The sequence below is a fragment of the Stenella coeruleoalba genome (genome assembly GCF_951394435.1).
Source record: "Stenella coeruleoalba genome assembly, chromosome: X".
Taxonomy (NCBI): domain Eukaryota; kingdom Metazoa; phylum Chordata; class Mammalia; order Artiodactyla; family Delphinidae; genus Stenella; species Stenella coeruleoalba.
Window position 1 is genome coordinate 111,645,875 of NC_137152.1, and position 16,105 is coordinate 111,661,979.

Sequence of the window (16,105 nt, forward strand, 5' to 3'; positions counted from 1 at the left end):
CCAACGCCAAAAATAAATAAACAAATTTATAAAAAAAAAAGAAAAAGAGAGCTTTGGTTCATGTGGGTTATATCAATTGATATTTATTGTATTAGAAATTAGAACAGAAAATTCTAAAGTATTGATTAATTATAATATACATGATAAATATAATAATTATAAGCCCATTACATGTCAACAAAATAACATTTTTAAATTAAAAATAACCAAATTTCTCAAAGCAAGTAATTTAGTGCTACAAGTGGCATTGTTTTATATTTTTGCAAATTTCTTTAACGTTTGGCTTAATACAAAGTAGTTGTATTCTCATAACTGCCTCTACATTCAATCCGTTGCAATAAATGGTTTGGTTGAAGTATATGAAGATAATTCAGCCTCACACAGAAATGATGTAGAAAAGGGAGGGTTATTTAGCCTTTTCAGGTAGTGATGAATATTTTTCTTTGATAATATACCAAAACTTGACAAGGGTTAGTTTCTTAAAGGTAAGTTGCCTCGTGGAGTCTGAAATTATATTAATGAAATTTATGTACTCTGTTACATTAAAACCCATTGGAATACTCACCATTTTAAATAAATTTTTTACTTGTGCATGATTTTGTTGTTCAAATTGTTCCAGCTTTGGCCTTTTGGAGCTCTTTCGACTGGCTCCTTTGTCCCTTTGACATAATGATTGTGTGTGTGTGTGTTTTTTTTAAACCACTTCCTTACTTTTTGTTACTACAAGATGCTCTAGGCTTATCTTGAATATTCCCTGCCCCAACCCTAGAATGAACCAACTTTCCAAGGAGTCCTGGTTACTTTTATTGGAGAATGATACTAGAAACCAAGATCTGGAGTCTAGGTATACTCGTTGCTGTTGGAGTGCCATTGCTTCTAGACCCTCTCAGCTGATAGAACCAGGAAATATATCTGTGTATACTAACCCACATATCTATAAATATCTCTATTAAGGTAAACATGAGTTTACACTTACGTCTCCAACTCTAATCCATTACTACGTGGGTCATTTTAGCCACTCTTTCTTGCTTATCTGTAACTTTCCTCACCACCTGACTCCTACCATCCACTATCCATTAATGTGTGTGTGTATGTGTGTGTGTGTGTGTGTGTGTGCGCGCGCACGTGTGCTTGGTGGTGGTGGGGCGGGGGAGACCTCCAAGTTTATAAATAATAACCTCTGGGTTAAAATCTGAACTTTCTCTCTGCTTCCTGTGCCTCCCCCACTCAAGTGACCCTGACCCTTAAGAAACCTCTCTATATCTCTATGCTGGGAATTGCTCTTTCCCCTGTTCTTTTTTTTTTTAAACATCTTTATTAGAGTATAATTGCTTTACAACGGTGAGTTAGTTTCTGCTTTATAACAAAGTGAATCAGCTATACATATACATATATCCCCATATCCCCTCCCTCTTGCGTCTCCCTCCCACCCTCCCTATCCCACCCCTCTAGGTGGTCACAAAGCACGGAGCTGATCTCCCTGTGCTATGCGGCTGCTTCCCACTAGCTATGTATTTTACATTTGGTAGTGTAGATATGTCCATGCCACTCTCTCACTTCGTCCCAGCTTAACATTCCCCCTCCCCATGTCCTCTCCCCTGGGTTTTGAATAACTAGCCCGGGAGGCTGAAGTGGAATGGAATGCCTCTCCCTAAGGCTATGGTTATCTGCTCATGATGACAGCTATACTTGAGCGCTACCCAGATGTTACCCTGCATCCTCTGACTGGTGCTGTTCTTACTGTTTCCTATTCTGCAGTGATCAAAAAAGATCTTCCCAGCAAAATGTTGGTGAGACTGAAAAGCCTACCAACATTTTGGAAAGCTACGTTCAGCTCTCTGTGACAGGTGGCTCTAGACTGAACCCCCATCCCCTCCACCCTTGACAGTGGGATCCAACCACTTTCTCTGTCCCTAGGAATTCGTCACAATTTTCACTTTGGATTCTGGGATCTACAACCTCCTTCCCCTCAACACAGACACCCTTCTGGATCATTTCCAGGGTTGGGCTCAGGAGAAGAAGCCATCAACCTGTGCAAGTTCTCATGTCTGGAACTAGGCGGCCAACTTTAATATCATTGTTATAAGTGGTTATTAAAAAAGAAAAAGAAACCTCAGAATTGACTTATGAGAAAATCCTAAGTTACAAAGTCAGAACCAGTGACCTACTTGTTTATTGTGTTTCTTTGGGAAACACATTGGGTTGTGCTCTGGATGACTGATGCTTACACCAGGAGGCATGCTCTGATAACAACACGTTGTTCTTTACCTTCCCTAAAAAAATTGTATATACGAATCTGTAATTTTAAGACATAAGTTTTTAAAATCCAATTTCGTGTTTCAAGTTTTTCTAATGATTAAAATTGCTGCTTGGCAAAGTTTTCTAAGTTTATATTATATTGTAATAAGGAGTAAAAATCAAATCAACAAATATTGATGAAAAATTTACTAAATGCAAGACTATCAATATGTCGTACTATTTCATATCAACATAAATTCTCCCTCTCCCCATCCTGCCATAAATTGGAGTAGTTAAAAAAATAATTTTAGGGCTTCCCTGGTGGCGCAGTGGTTGAGAGTCCGCCTGCCGATGCAGGGGACACGGGTTTGTGCCCCGGTCCGGGAAGATCCCACATGCCGCAGAGCGGCTGGGCCCGTGAGCCATGGCCGCTGAGCCTGTGGGTCCGGAGCCTGTGCGTCCGGAGCCTGTGCTCCGTAGTGGGAGAGGTCACAACAGTGAGAGGCCTGCGTACCGCAAAAAAAAAAAAAAAAAAAAAAAAAGAATTTTAACTTTTAGGGCTCTGTAGTCTTAAAATTGTAGGTAGTAATTTTAAAGAAATTTAATACTCACATATATGCAAAAATCTCTCCAAGCTTAGATTTTACATGAAAATTTCAGAATATATATCTAAATTTTAACCGTGGAAAACAGGCTGTATAGAATTCCTCGCTGGGTTTGAGAAACACCACAATAATTAAGTTTGGGCAGCTGCTATATATTTGCGGTGTTCTTAAAGCTGCAAAATTCTAACATAGCTCAGGCATATGGAACCAAGGATGTCCTTATATTATCTTATTGAAAGACTCAGGTAACAAATATAGTGAGAAATATGTCAGCTTTAAGTATTTGATTAAGCATGTATCAATTTTAGTCTTGGCATTAAATCCCATTACAAAAAATGTTTTTCCAACAAAATTCTTTATATAATAATACTATAAAAAATATCTAAGTCCCAGTCAGTGATGAATCCATTTATTTCCAGAAATATTTGATGCAGCAAAATTCTGGTCTAGCTCACACACTTGGCCTGTTCTTTTGTGTTGAAGGGTTTTCACATCCCACTCTCAAAATTCTAGTTTCATTGCAAGAGATCAACCATTCCCATTTCCCTCATCCATCCAAATTATGCAGTGCTTGAATATCCAATTGAGCTAGCCATATAATGATTTTCTGGAGATGTGTCAGGAAGATATCAGCTCTGCTTCTATTAGGATTTGAATTTGATCATGTGTCTTTTAGAACACATACGCAGACCACCATAAAATAAATGTGAAATTAAATACTTACGACACAAAGCAGGTCAGGCCATTACTTCCTTGGAAGGAAATGTTGACCTTGAAGAACCTAGATGACCACTGTAATTCTTTGGATATTTGTCATTTAGTTTTATTACTTTTTTCCATATTGGCTTCTTTAAGAGTAACACTACTTAATGCCTTGTGACTATGCTCGGGAATATTTTAGTTTTTATAGTTGGTTTATATTTATATTTTTATATTTTCATAGTTGGTTCAAAAATATAACCTGGTCCGCCATTCTGCAATCTAGAAAGCCCCAAGGTTATTTAATGAATCACGAATAGCTCTCCACATCAGCCTTTGATTTGTCTTTGCTTTGCTTAAGGAGTTTCAGAATCATAAAATTCTGGAAGGGACTCCTTAATGTTCCCATAGCCCATCCTCCACTCCCAAACGTTCATGGAGAAATATCGAAAACATTTTTATGCTTAAGCCGGATCCTAGACATAGATAGTTCTTAAATATATACCAGAGGCGATTCTCTGCCTCTGTAATCTTTCTTGAACTTCTCTTCTTTAACTCCTTGTAGTTCAGTTATAGTTCATTTATTTAGAAACATAGTGGTTGGTGGTTAGAAGATTCTTCAGTCGTGTTGATTTTTTTGGACCAAGAACTTTTATCATGATGTTGGGATTCTGGCCCCAGTCTTTACCCCAACCATCTTGTGAATGCGTTGAATTGGAGATTTGGCCTTTTCACCCCTCAGTCTCTAGAGTTTATCACACTACCTGCGTATAGTAGGAGTTCAATAAATGTTGATTATAAGAATGAATGCATGTATGGCTCAATAAGTAGGGTAACACCAGGAACAGAGTGTTTTGGAAGGTTAACCTGGCCCTGGAAAACATCATAGATGGGAAGAAAGAGCTGCTAAGAAGAAATACCTATTAAAAGACTGTTTCAGTAAGACAAGCTGACGTGAAGAGACATAGACAAAGCTGGGGAGGGAGGAGAGAATTAAATGAAGGAGAGGGAATTGTATAGGAATCATTTTTGAAGGGACCTAGGTAAGACAATATAGGGGAAGGGAAGGAGTTAAATTTGAGACCATGGTGGTACCACTATTGAAGAAGAAATTCATTCCCAATGTTGTGTTTATGTTTATCGTTGCTGGGTAGCTTCATGCTTCTAATGGAGTGATTTAAAAGCCTATCGTTAATCGTATATTAAATTTTTAGTCAGAAGCTACAACAGCACTTTTTATCAGCACAGTTATAATTTCTGCATATGTAGGTCAAAGCCAGCTCCATTAATTTTATCCTGTAAAGATGCGCATACTTTCCAGACAAGTTCTGTCCTTTGAAGCACTTAACTGCAATTCAGAATACGGATGAATAGTCCTATCACAAAATAAATTGATTTGATTGAATATTTTGTGACTTATTCCTGCAGTGTAGTATTTCCAGGCTTTCCTCTCTAAATGTATATATAGAAAATGGGTTATTTTCTTATTGTACTTTTGAAAATACTGTGTACATTGTGAATGTAACAGTGTAAAAGATTTGTTTCCAAAAGTTCTAGAATGGAATGTCTTCAATTACTTCTTTTCCCACCTCTCCCCCAGCACTAGAGTGGTTTGAACTGTCTGTCAGTGTTGTTATGGCCAGAGTAGTGTATGGCTGGAGCTGCTACCCTGACAAGCTGGCAGAATGAGAGAAGCAAACTTTTGGTGACAAAATTACTCCATACTCCCTAATCACCAAGCACTTGTGTACTCTGTGGCTGGGTAGGCTTATAAATGGTATCCAAAGAGCAACCAGATTTCAGTTATGCCAGTACAAGACATGGGGTGAACTTGGTTAGGCTCATGACCACTCACTAGCATGGGGTTAAGGAGAGGGCTTGCAGTGGTAGTTTTCTTTCGTTAACTTCCATTTATTGAGCAATTACTACTTGCCAGACACCGTGCTACGTACTTAACGTGCATTATTTTATTTGACTTTCACAGCAACTGTATAACAGGTACTATAGCTCATTTGTAGACAGCAGGATTGAGGCACAGTGAGTTAAAATAATTTGTCGAAGGCAGCACAACTGGAAAAGAGCAAATCTAGGATTTGAGCCCATGTCAGTTTGACTCTGAAGTCCTTCCTTTTTTTGGCTTGTTTTTATTGGAATATAGTTGACATATATATTACGTTAGTTTCAGGTGTACTACATAGTGATATGGCATCTGTATACATTATGAAGTGACCACCACGTCTAGTAACCACCTGTTCCCATACAATATTATTGACCATATTCCTCATGCTGTGTATTACAACTCCATGACTTATTTAATTTATAACTGGAGTTTTGTACCTCTTAATTCTCCTATTTTACCCACCCACCTACCCCCTCTCTATGAGTCTGTTTTCATTTTGTTTGTTTTGTTTTTTAGATTCCACATATAAGTGAGAGCATGAGGTATTTATCTTTCTCTGGCTGACTTATTTCACTTAACATGATACCCTCTAGATTCATCCATGTTGTTGGAAATGGCAAGATTTTATTTTTTTATGGCCAAGTAATATTCCATTGTATATATATACCACATCTTATTTATGCATTCCTTTGTGGATAGACACTTAGGTTGCTTCCATATCTTGGCTATTGCAAATAATGTTACAATGAACATCGAGGATTATATACTTTTTCGAATTAATGTTTCTGTTTTCTTCTGGTAAATACTCAGAAGTGATATTGCTGGATCATATGGCAGTTCTATTTTTCATTTCTTGAGGAACCTCCATATTATTTTCTATAGTGGCTGGGCCGATTTACAATCCTGCCAACAGTGCACGAGAGTTCCCTTTGCTCCACATACTTGCCAACATTTGCTATTTGTAGTTTTTCTGATGATGCCCATTCTAACAGGTGAGGGACGATGGTTTTGATTTGCATTTCCCTGATTATTAGTAATATTGAGCATCTTTTTGTATGCCTGTTGTCCATCTGTATGTCTTCTTTGGAGAAATATCTGCTCAGGTCCACTGTCCATTTTTCAGTTGGGTTGTTTGTTTGATGTTGAGTTGTTTGAGTTCTTTGTGTATTTTGGATATTAACCCTTTATCACATATATTGTTTACAAATATCTTACCCCATTCAGTAGGTCGGCTTTTCATTTTATTGGTGGCTTCTTTCACTAAGTTTTTTAGTTTGATGTAGACCCTTTTTTTTTTTTTTTTTTTGCTTTTGTTTCCCTTGCCTGAGGAGACAGATCCAAAAAAATATTGCTAAGACTGATGTCAAAAAGCGTACGCCGGGCTTCCCTGGTGGCGCAGTGGTTGAGAGTCTGCCTGTCGATGCAGGGGACACGGGTTCGTGCCCCGGTCTGCGAAGATCCCACATGCCGCGGAGCGGCTGGGCCCGTGAGCCATGGTCGCTGAGCCTGCGCGTCCGGAGCCTGTGCTCCGCAATGGGAGAGGCCACAACAGTGAGAGGCGCGCATACCGCAAAAAAAAAAAAAAAAAAAAAGCATACGCCCATGTTTCCTTCTAAAAGTTTTATGGTTTCAAGTCTTACATTTAAGTCCATTTTGAGTTTATTTTTGTATATGGTGTGAGGAATTAGTCCAGTCTGACTCATTTGCATGTAACTGTACAGTTTTTCCAACACCATTTATTGAAGAGGCTATCTTTTCCCCATTGTATGTTCTTGCCTCCTTTGTTGTAGATTAATTGCCCATATAAGTGTGGGTTCATTTCTGGGCTCTCTATTCTGTTCCATTGATCTATGTGTCCATTTTCCTTCTTTCTTCCATATTCCTCCCTTCTCTCTAGTTAGTGATAAACTATATTAATGAGGGGCATTTCGGGAGATGCTCTGCAATAGGCACTTATAGTGGATTGGATTTTGACATTGGACCATGCTAACTTTGCTAATCATGTGGTGGAAAGCCATAACATTTCTTAGAGACTTTGGTATGTGATTTAGGATGCTGTTGGCATGAGAATTAGAAGCTATGGCTGTAAGTGGGATTGAAATAATAGAAATAATAATGATGATGGTGATGATGATCATGATAAATATACTATACTAATAATTATGGTGATTTGGACTTACAGAAAAGTGAAGCTGGGGAGATTAAGTGACTTGCCATATAGTCATATAAGTACAATCAGTGGTGTGCTGGGGCCAGTTTGTACTAGCTTGCGAGAGCCAATTGTTAAATTTTCAAGAATTTTGTGAGATGGTTGATATATTTCAGGAATTTGAAATTTGCCTGGTAGTTGTATTTACACCATGGAAATTGGCAAATGATATAAATCAGGGCTCCTGCCCCCCCCCACTTACCAGCACAACAGTGGCTGTATCTGTCTAATTTAACCACCATGCCTTATTATCTCCACGTTAAGCAGTGTGCTTTATTATCTGTTCATTTGTTCTATTTTTATCTTATTGAAGATTTTCTGACTCAAGTCATATACAAAAAAGATCACTAAATGTCAATGGGAATGAGATAACTAATAGATGGCATATTTTTTCCAACTAACCTTTCTCATTTCCAGGAGCAACTAATTGTTTTTTATCTTGCAGGCACAGATTTGACATAAATGAAATGAGTGGCTATTGGGTGGGGGTATCTGTATCTCACAAAAGATTTGTCTATTATCTAAGTTTGGAGATGGGTGGTACACAGAAACGTGTGTGTGTGCATGTGCACGTGTGTGTGCACGTGTGTGTGCTTGTGCACATGTGTGTGTGCATGTGCACGTGTGTGTGTGCTTGTGCACGTGTGTGTGTGCTTGTGCATGTATGTTGCAGGGTAGGGGATGAACAGTGTTTGACAAATATTCCCATGCAAGAAATTTATTTTTACTCTTTCTTGTTTCTCCTTTTCCTCATATCCTTACATCTAGTTTTCCTGTTTTTCTTTGTCCCTTCTCTTAAACAATGTTATTGTTAGGGTCACATGAAGGACCTGAACAAATGTTACTGATGCTCATACCATTCTCTTTGTCTATGTGAATTCCATTCTAGTCACCTTCATAGTCAGAATCAGCTCCTGTTGCTATAGCACACAGTCTATGATTTTTGATGAAAGAGCATGGGCCAATAAAATATTTTTAAATGGGAATATTGATATTTTGTCACTGATTCAAAGGGAATTCCATATGAAACAACTCACTAAGCCATAAAGATTAATTTGTTGTAGAGCAATTACCAAATTCAATAGAAATGCTACTTCACAAAAAGCCATTTCCTTTATTCTGCTGAAACATATGGAATAATTTGGATCAGTTTATTCACATCTGAAAGAGGTTGATTTTAATATGTGGGAAGAAGTGCTATATAACAGAGCAGTCCCTGCACAATATTTTTATATTCATGAATGTAGTAGTAGAAAGAAGAACCTAACATTTATTGAGTACTACTATGTGCACGCACTGGGTTCGGTGTTTTCATTTAATTCTCACAACTCCATGAAGTAAGTGTTTACTTGATCTCTCATTTTAGAGACGAATAAACTGAGTCTCAGAGTTCAAGGCACTTGCCCAGGTAGTAAGTGGTAGAGATACGATTTGAACTCAGGCAATTTGCCTCTGGAATCCTGCTTCTTTATTACAACATTCTCCTGCCTCCTGTTTCTACTGTTCATTTCTTTTAAAGGCTTAAGCCTTTCATTTATATTATGTCATTTATTCCCATCTTTTCCACTGGAGACATTTCTTCATTCCCATTTCATGCTTAGAGAAAGTTTGCCAACAGTTTGTTAAATGAATGGCCTCCATGGTTAATTGGTAACATTCCTGACACACCCTTCTGCAGCTGCTGTCCAAAAGCCCAATTTTGAATTTTCTTAAGAATTGACTAGATGGGCTATGACCATAAAGTCTCAAGATGCATCTATAAACGTGGCTTAAGGGAGGTAGTCTTGTTACCTCCTGGTCATGTCGTTTCTGTTGTCATTGTCCATATTGCACAGAACACCGCAATACATTTCATTTCCTGAATGAAAGCATTCTCATCTGTACATTGTTATCAGAAATCTTGTTTCCCTTTAGTATCAATTTCAGGGAAACATGCTATTCCCTAGTTGTCCCCAGAGAAAAGCGTTTCATCACTTATTCTTTTGAGAGTTCACATAGCTGCATGTACATTTTCAATTACTTTTCTCTTTCTTATAGAATGGTCCTGTAGAGTTCTGGAGGTGCCAGGTCTTTCTCTCCTGAGTGACCATATTTTTCAGTAAAATTACTTGAGAGTATTATTTTTGTGTGCACCTGCTGTGCTGAAATTTCCCTAATTCCTTTTCCTGTCCACTCCCTTGTCCTGGCAATGTACAGAAGCATAACATAAGTGTTTATCTGAAATATATTTACTTTGTGTGTGGGTGTGTGTGTGTGTTTTCTGTGAATGAACTGTTCACTGATTAGTTAGTCAACCTGGATGTCGTTATTATGCCGCTGTTTTGTTTATCCAACACAATAAGTGAAAATGATCTCTTTTTAGATTACTTAAAGCCAGTTAGAAAAAGTTTTCTACATTCAAAAATAGTTTTCTGAAGTACATGCTTTTCAATTACTTTGTCTTTTTTTGGAAAAGGAAGGAAATACTCTAACTTGACTTTAGGTTGTGCAATCTCACTCACATCTTCTCTGAATCTTGGTGTATTTTTCACAGGTTGAAACGATGGCAAAATAGTATCATGTCATCAGGAGCATAATGCTAATGCTACGATGGCAGGAGAATTATGTTCTGTGCTTTCTACAAATTGCTAATTTATTCACTCATTCATTCATCAGATATTTATTTAGTATTTATCATGTGCAAGGGCCTGTGAAAGCCCCAAGGAAGGTGCAAAACTACACAAGACCAAAACCAAACAATCCATATTTTTTAATGGACTAGAATGTACCAAACACATCAATGGAATCTATTATGAATCAGTTTATATTCTTGGGCTTATCAAATCATAATTGTCAAACTTACAGCAGGAGTCTTCCTTATTCTTTTGCTTAGGTCTTCCACACATGAAAAATAAAAGAATTGTCCAAAACAAATAAGTTTCTGGCATAGGGATTTTTTAATAGCACGGCATTGTTAAACCATTCAGGGCACATAATTGACTTTCTATATTTCCTATATTGTGGCTGTTTATTGTAGATACCAGTATGTGTTTATATACACTGTGTTATCTACATATAGCACTAGAAATTATACTGACTATCTTCCCAGCCATAGTTACCCATTTTCTCTTCATGTTTTAGATCCCGGTGTTTGATCAGTTAATCCTATCACTGTTGAAGTCGTCAACACCATTATTCTGTCATCATCATCAGCTGCTGCTGCAGGTACAGCTATCCCTGACAAGCTCAGCCCCTTTCTCCTTGCTGGTGAATCCCGTTTTGTTTTGGTGTTCCCTTTCCCATATGCTCAGGAAAAGCGACCCCTTCCTCAGCTACAAGGGGGTGACTCATGAGAGCTTCTAATCTATCATGCTCATTCCGTCCCCTGCTCCATCGATTGGTCTAGGTATGTGCATAAGGCTGATACATCATCTCCAACACTGAGTGAATCTCATTTCAAAGGCACCATGTTGTGAAGCTTTGGGCAAGAAAAATCACTGCTCTCTCAAGGAGTGTATGACTTAATTGGTAGATTAAATGTGTACATGAAAAAATAATAAAATATGTCAGTAATAATGCTAAATGCCAAATAACCTTTACAGACAATAAGTTCCACAGAAATGCAAAGGAGGGACAGACTACCAATCTCTACCTTGGAGGCTCCCTATGAAAATGTGTTGTTGATGACGGAAATGATTAATTTTATCTCTATTGATAGAATGAATTTATAGGCTCCAAGTTGCTGTGAGCAAGGAATTATAGTCTTGGAATAAATAAGCTCTGAATCTTTGAAGAGACTTGAAACTAAAAATCACTACTACCTGTCAGCAAAACCAAAGGTGTCCATGGAGACACTTGTAGCAATTGTCAAAAAAGTGACCTGGCCATAAATACATAGCAGTTTTCTTTAAGATGGAAAGAAACAATCTTTTCAGAATTTCACTTTCCATTTAAAGAAAATGCATATTCATTAAAGAAAATAAAAGGAAAGATGAAAGATAGAAAAAAAGTCATCTTTCATATTCCCAATCTTAGCGTTTTGATATCTATTCTAGCTTAGTGTGTGTGTGTGTGTGTGTGTGTGTGTGTATTTCTTTATTTTTCTTCTGAATGTGCTTTGTGTGATCACTGTATAATTTTTTAAACCACATTTTTAGTAAGCTAACTGTCCAGTACTGTTTTGTAAGGAACAAGCCTCATTACCTCATCCTTTGGATCTTCTCTGATCACCTGGCCCTCTCCTAAATATCCAAGGAAGACAGTGCAGTGGAGATGAGAACAAGGCCCCCTAATGAGATTTTTAAAAGAAGGGAATATGACATCTGGTTATATCAGAGAGTTTTAGCATACGAAAATATCCTGAAAAAAATGAACATTTGAATTAGGTTCTTTAAAATATGAAGTGCTGAAAACACCAATAATAGTAATTTATAATTTAGTATCTAACCAAACTAAACAGATTTCTTGTTGTGTACGTTAGGTTGGTTGTCTACACCACGGAAGTGGTTTTCTCTTGACTTAAACACACACACAAACACACACGCTCACAGAAGTGTACTTCCCGCTCTCAAAGGGACCTTGTTCTCTAAGCAGTAGAAGGGTATGATAAGTATGGGAAACATTTGTCAGGTAATTAAAGCTGCCTGTGGGAGGGACTTCACAGCTAACTGGCTTTAAAATTTTTCTTTTCAAATTGAAAAAAACAAAACACCTGTGACGGCAAACTAAATAAAAATGGGTTCAAAACAGTGTTAAATGAGCATTCAAAACACTTAAAAGTCAGGAAGTTTCAAAACATAGTGTGAACTTGGCTGTTTTCTTATCTCAGAGTTTTAGCTGTTAAAAAAATCATTTGCAAACTGCCACGTAGACTGGGTAGGCCAAAGGGGGTGTGTAGCTGAAAATTAAGTTGCTTTGAAATAGGCCTACATGCTGAACATAATTATGAAGCTGAAATGCTGTTCCTACAGGTCCATGTGTGAAAAAATCAAAGAGTGTATATAACCACACATGATGTTTTTGTTTTATTTCCAAGAAATTCATTCTGGATTTTTCATTGACTTTTTCCTCAGCGTCTCTTTTAGAGAAGAGTAATTAGTTCTGATCGGTCTTACATAAACATTTCGTTTAGCAACTTTGGGTTTCATATTCTAAAAGAAGAATATTAAGAGACAGCGTGTGCTAGGCTTTGTGTAAATAGGCTCTTGTGCTATGTCCTTCTGGCATATTTCAAGCAGGCACTTGTCAGATAAAATACATAATTTTGTTTGGAAAGGTAGTCGCTCCTTTAATTACAAAGTTTGGGAATTTGACATGATTTTTAAATGCTAGGGATTTTAGTTAATACCCTGAAATAAAAGACCTTAAGATTCTAGAAATACACAGACGAGATAAAAATCCTTCACCATGAAAGGATTTTATCATTTAAGACTACTAAATAATTTTAAAAGATAGCTGAGCCATGCTTCTCTGCACAAGTAGAGTTCTTAGCACAGGAAAAAGGCAGTCCTGTTCTCTTTAATCCTTTAATCATCTGAGGAAAAGAAGGGAAACAATTGAGAGAGTGTGCTCTTTTTCATACTGTACTGTGTTTTCTATGTGGCCACTTTGTGTAAGAACATGCATGCTTGGGACTTTGTGCCAATGCTGTCTTCTCCTCACTTATCTTTGTTACTTCTCTGCTTGAAGTGTGGCACTAGGTATAACACTGAGCACTATAAGGGTGTCTTTAAATCAGCGTCCTGGCTTTTTCCTTTACAAACACATCGTTAAATAACATTCAAATGCCTGACTGTGTCTGCAGGCTTGGAAGATTAAAGATCTTTTCTAAGACCCTGTGAAAAGTAGGAAATCAATTTGAGGTGGAGGAAAAAAATGGATGAAGTGAGGCTAGTCAAACCCAAGCAAAATCCTTAAATACGATGTCCTGAGCTAATGAAAAAGTGCTTTGGCAATATTTTGAAACAAATGCTGGTGTTTCAACTTTATAGTGTAAACCTTTAATAGTCTCAGGCCTATTTCATCACCCAGGGGACCCTCCAAAAGCCTGATCATTGCTCAATCACCTTAAAGGGACAGCCCTAGTTTTTGAGCCACCAGTCTTGGGTTGGAACCCACATTGCACAAAAAACTGGCTGGGTGATTTGTGACAAGTCACTTAATCTCCCTCAGCCTTTTTTTCCTTATCTATAAAACAAAGATAGTCACATGTACTTCACAAAATTGTTTTTTTAATTAAAGGTGATAACGAAGAGCTAGTACAGTGCCTGAAATATAGTAGGTGTACTGTGTTTGTCCCCTTTATATTAACTCTCTGGATTAGTGTAAATTCTTTAAAGTTCTCAATTTAATAATAAGAATACTAATAAAAAGTAGAAGAAAATATTGGTTTACCAGAAGTATAACATGATCAAATGGTAAAAAGTTTCTAAATGTCTTCTTATTCATGGCTCAGTATACCATAAATAGGAAAACTTAACCTAGATTTGGAGATATATTTAAATACCATATCATGAAAGACCTACCTCTTTATGGTTCATTTGGAGATAGATAAACTTGGGTCATTTTTACTTGGAATGTATAAGTGGAACTTTTAGTATTACAATATTTACACTGGGGACTTTAAAACATTTCTTGGCGAAAAATAGTATTATAAAGATTATTGTAATGCAATTTTGCTTCAGAGCCCCTTGTATTGGAATACTTCCAATCTGTGAGTTTGTTTCATATAATGATATTATGTGTGATTTGTTGTATGGCTATACTGAGAACTTATACACTAAACTTAAAGTTACCAACAGCATGGGTTTTCCTAGAGGAAGGGAGCAAAAAGTAAGTTTTTTTTTTTAAGGTCAGGTTTGCTGACATATAATTTGTATACTGTAAAATTCACCCTATTTAGTGCATAGTTCTATGAGTTTTGATAAATGCCTAACTACCATCCAAATCAACATACAAAGATTTTCCATCACCCCCCAGAACTCTCCCATGTCCCTATATAGTCAAGCACTCCCTCTTCACCAACTTCTGGCAACTACTGATCAGGTTTTTACCCTACAGTTTTGCCTTTTCTAAAATGACATATAAATGTAATCTTAAGATAGTAGCCATTTGAGTCTAGCTTCTTTCACTTAGCCTAATGCTTCAAGTGAGATTCATCTATATTGCTTTCCTTTTTATTGCTGAGTAGTATTCCCTTTTATGGCTATACCACTGTTTATCCATTCATGAGTTGAAGAACCATCAGTAGGTTTTTAATTAAATAAGTAACTTTGTGATGACTAAAGAGAAGAATTATGACATTTGATCTTTTCTCTAAGAGCACGTGTTGAAGGAATTAAAGGCTAATGTTTGAGACGTTTACAGTGATTAACTTGATAGTCTCTCTTCCAAGGGTTAAATTCAAGAGACTTGGTTAGGGAAAATGGAATTTTTGAAAAACGTTTCAGAATGAAGTGTGTATTTACAATTAGGCTTTCCCTAGGTATGTCTTGGTATTTAAGAAGCCATTCTTCCTTTAGTATATTTCTGAACAAGTGTGGCACGTGATTTGGAACATTCATAAGGTAGAGACGTCATTGCTCCAGTTAGTGTAAATGGAGAAGTGTGAAGTCAGGAGGCAGAAGAGAAGCCTACCAGACACACAGAACCATTCTGTTTCCTTGACGGCTTCCAGGGTTCTATACCTGGCCACAGTCTACTGAACTTCTGAGGCTAATGTCTTGTAAATATGAAGCTATTCTGCCTTGTTCCGTTTATTTCATTAGCTGCAAACACATTTTGATGAAATTGATTCTTTGTACGAAATCATTAAGACGTTTTGTAAATAGAAAAGCCATAAGTTGATTAGGAATTGGTTAAGAACTATATACTCTGATAACCTTACATATATTTGTAATTATATATTTCCAATCCAGAGTTTATTTGCTAAAGTAGCTGTAGTCTTTTCTTTCAGTAGGCTTAGAACAGTTCCTGAAGATGGGTCAATTGTATTTCTTTTAATGGATTTGGCCTGGGGCACAGAAAATCTATTCTTTCAAATAGGTCTCTTGACATGCTTATTGAAGTAGAGTCCAGTGTAGCTTAAAAGTCTCAAAAGTGGAAGCACAATTTTATTTTCTGTGAGGGGTACTGTTCTCCTTTCCCCACACACTCCTAAATAAGTAGCTAATTGTTAAAAGGAACAGACTAAAATGGTTAAAAAAAAAAAAAAGGTCTCAGTCTGCAAGACACTTCAAAACCAATTTTGAATTCCCTTCCTTTAAGGTGTGAAAAGTATGTCTGACAGCAACAGAATGTAGACTTTGAACTTTTCCTTTAAAACGAACTGAGGAAAAGTGTAAAGATTGGGAAGCTGAATTATCATACAGGGAATTCACTATTCGAGATAGTTGATCAGTCTGTTTGGAGAGAGATTATACTTTTGTGTTTCCATTTCTTTCTAGAAGAAGTATTTTTGGTCTTTTCCTGGTTTAA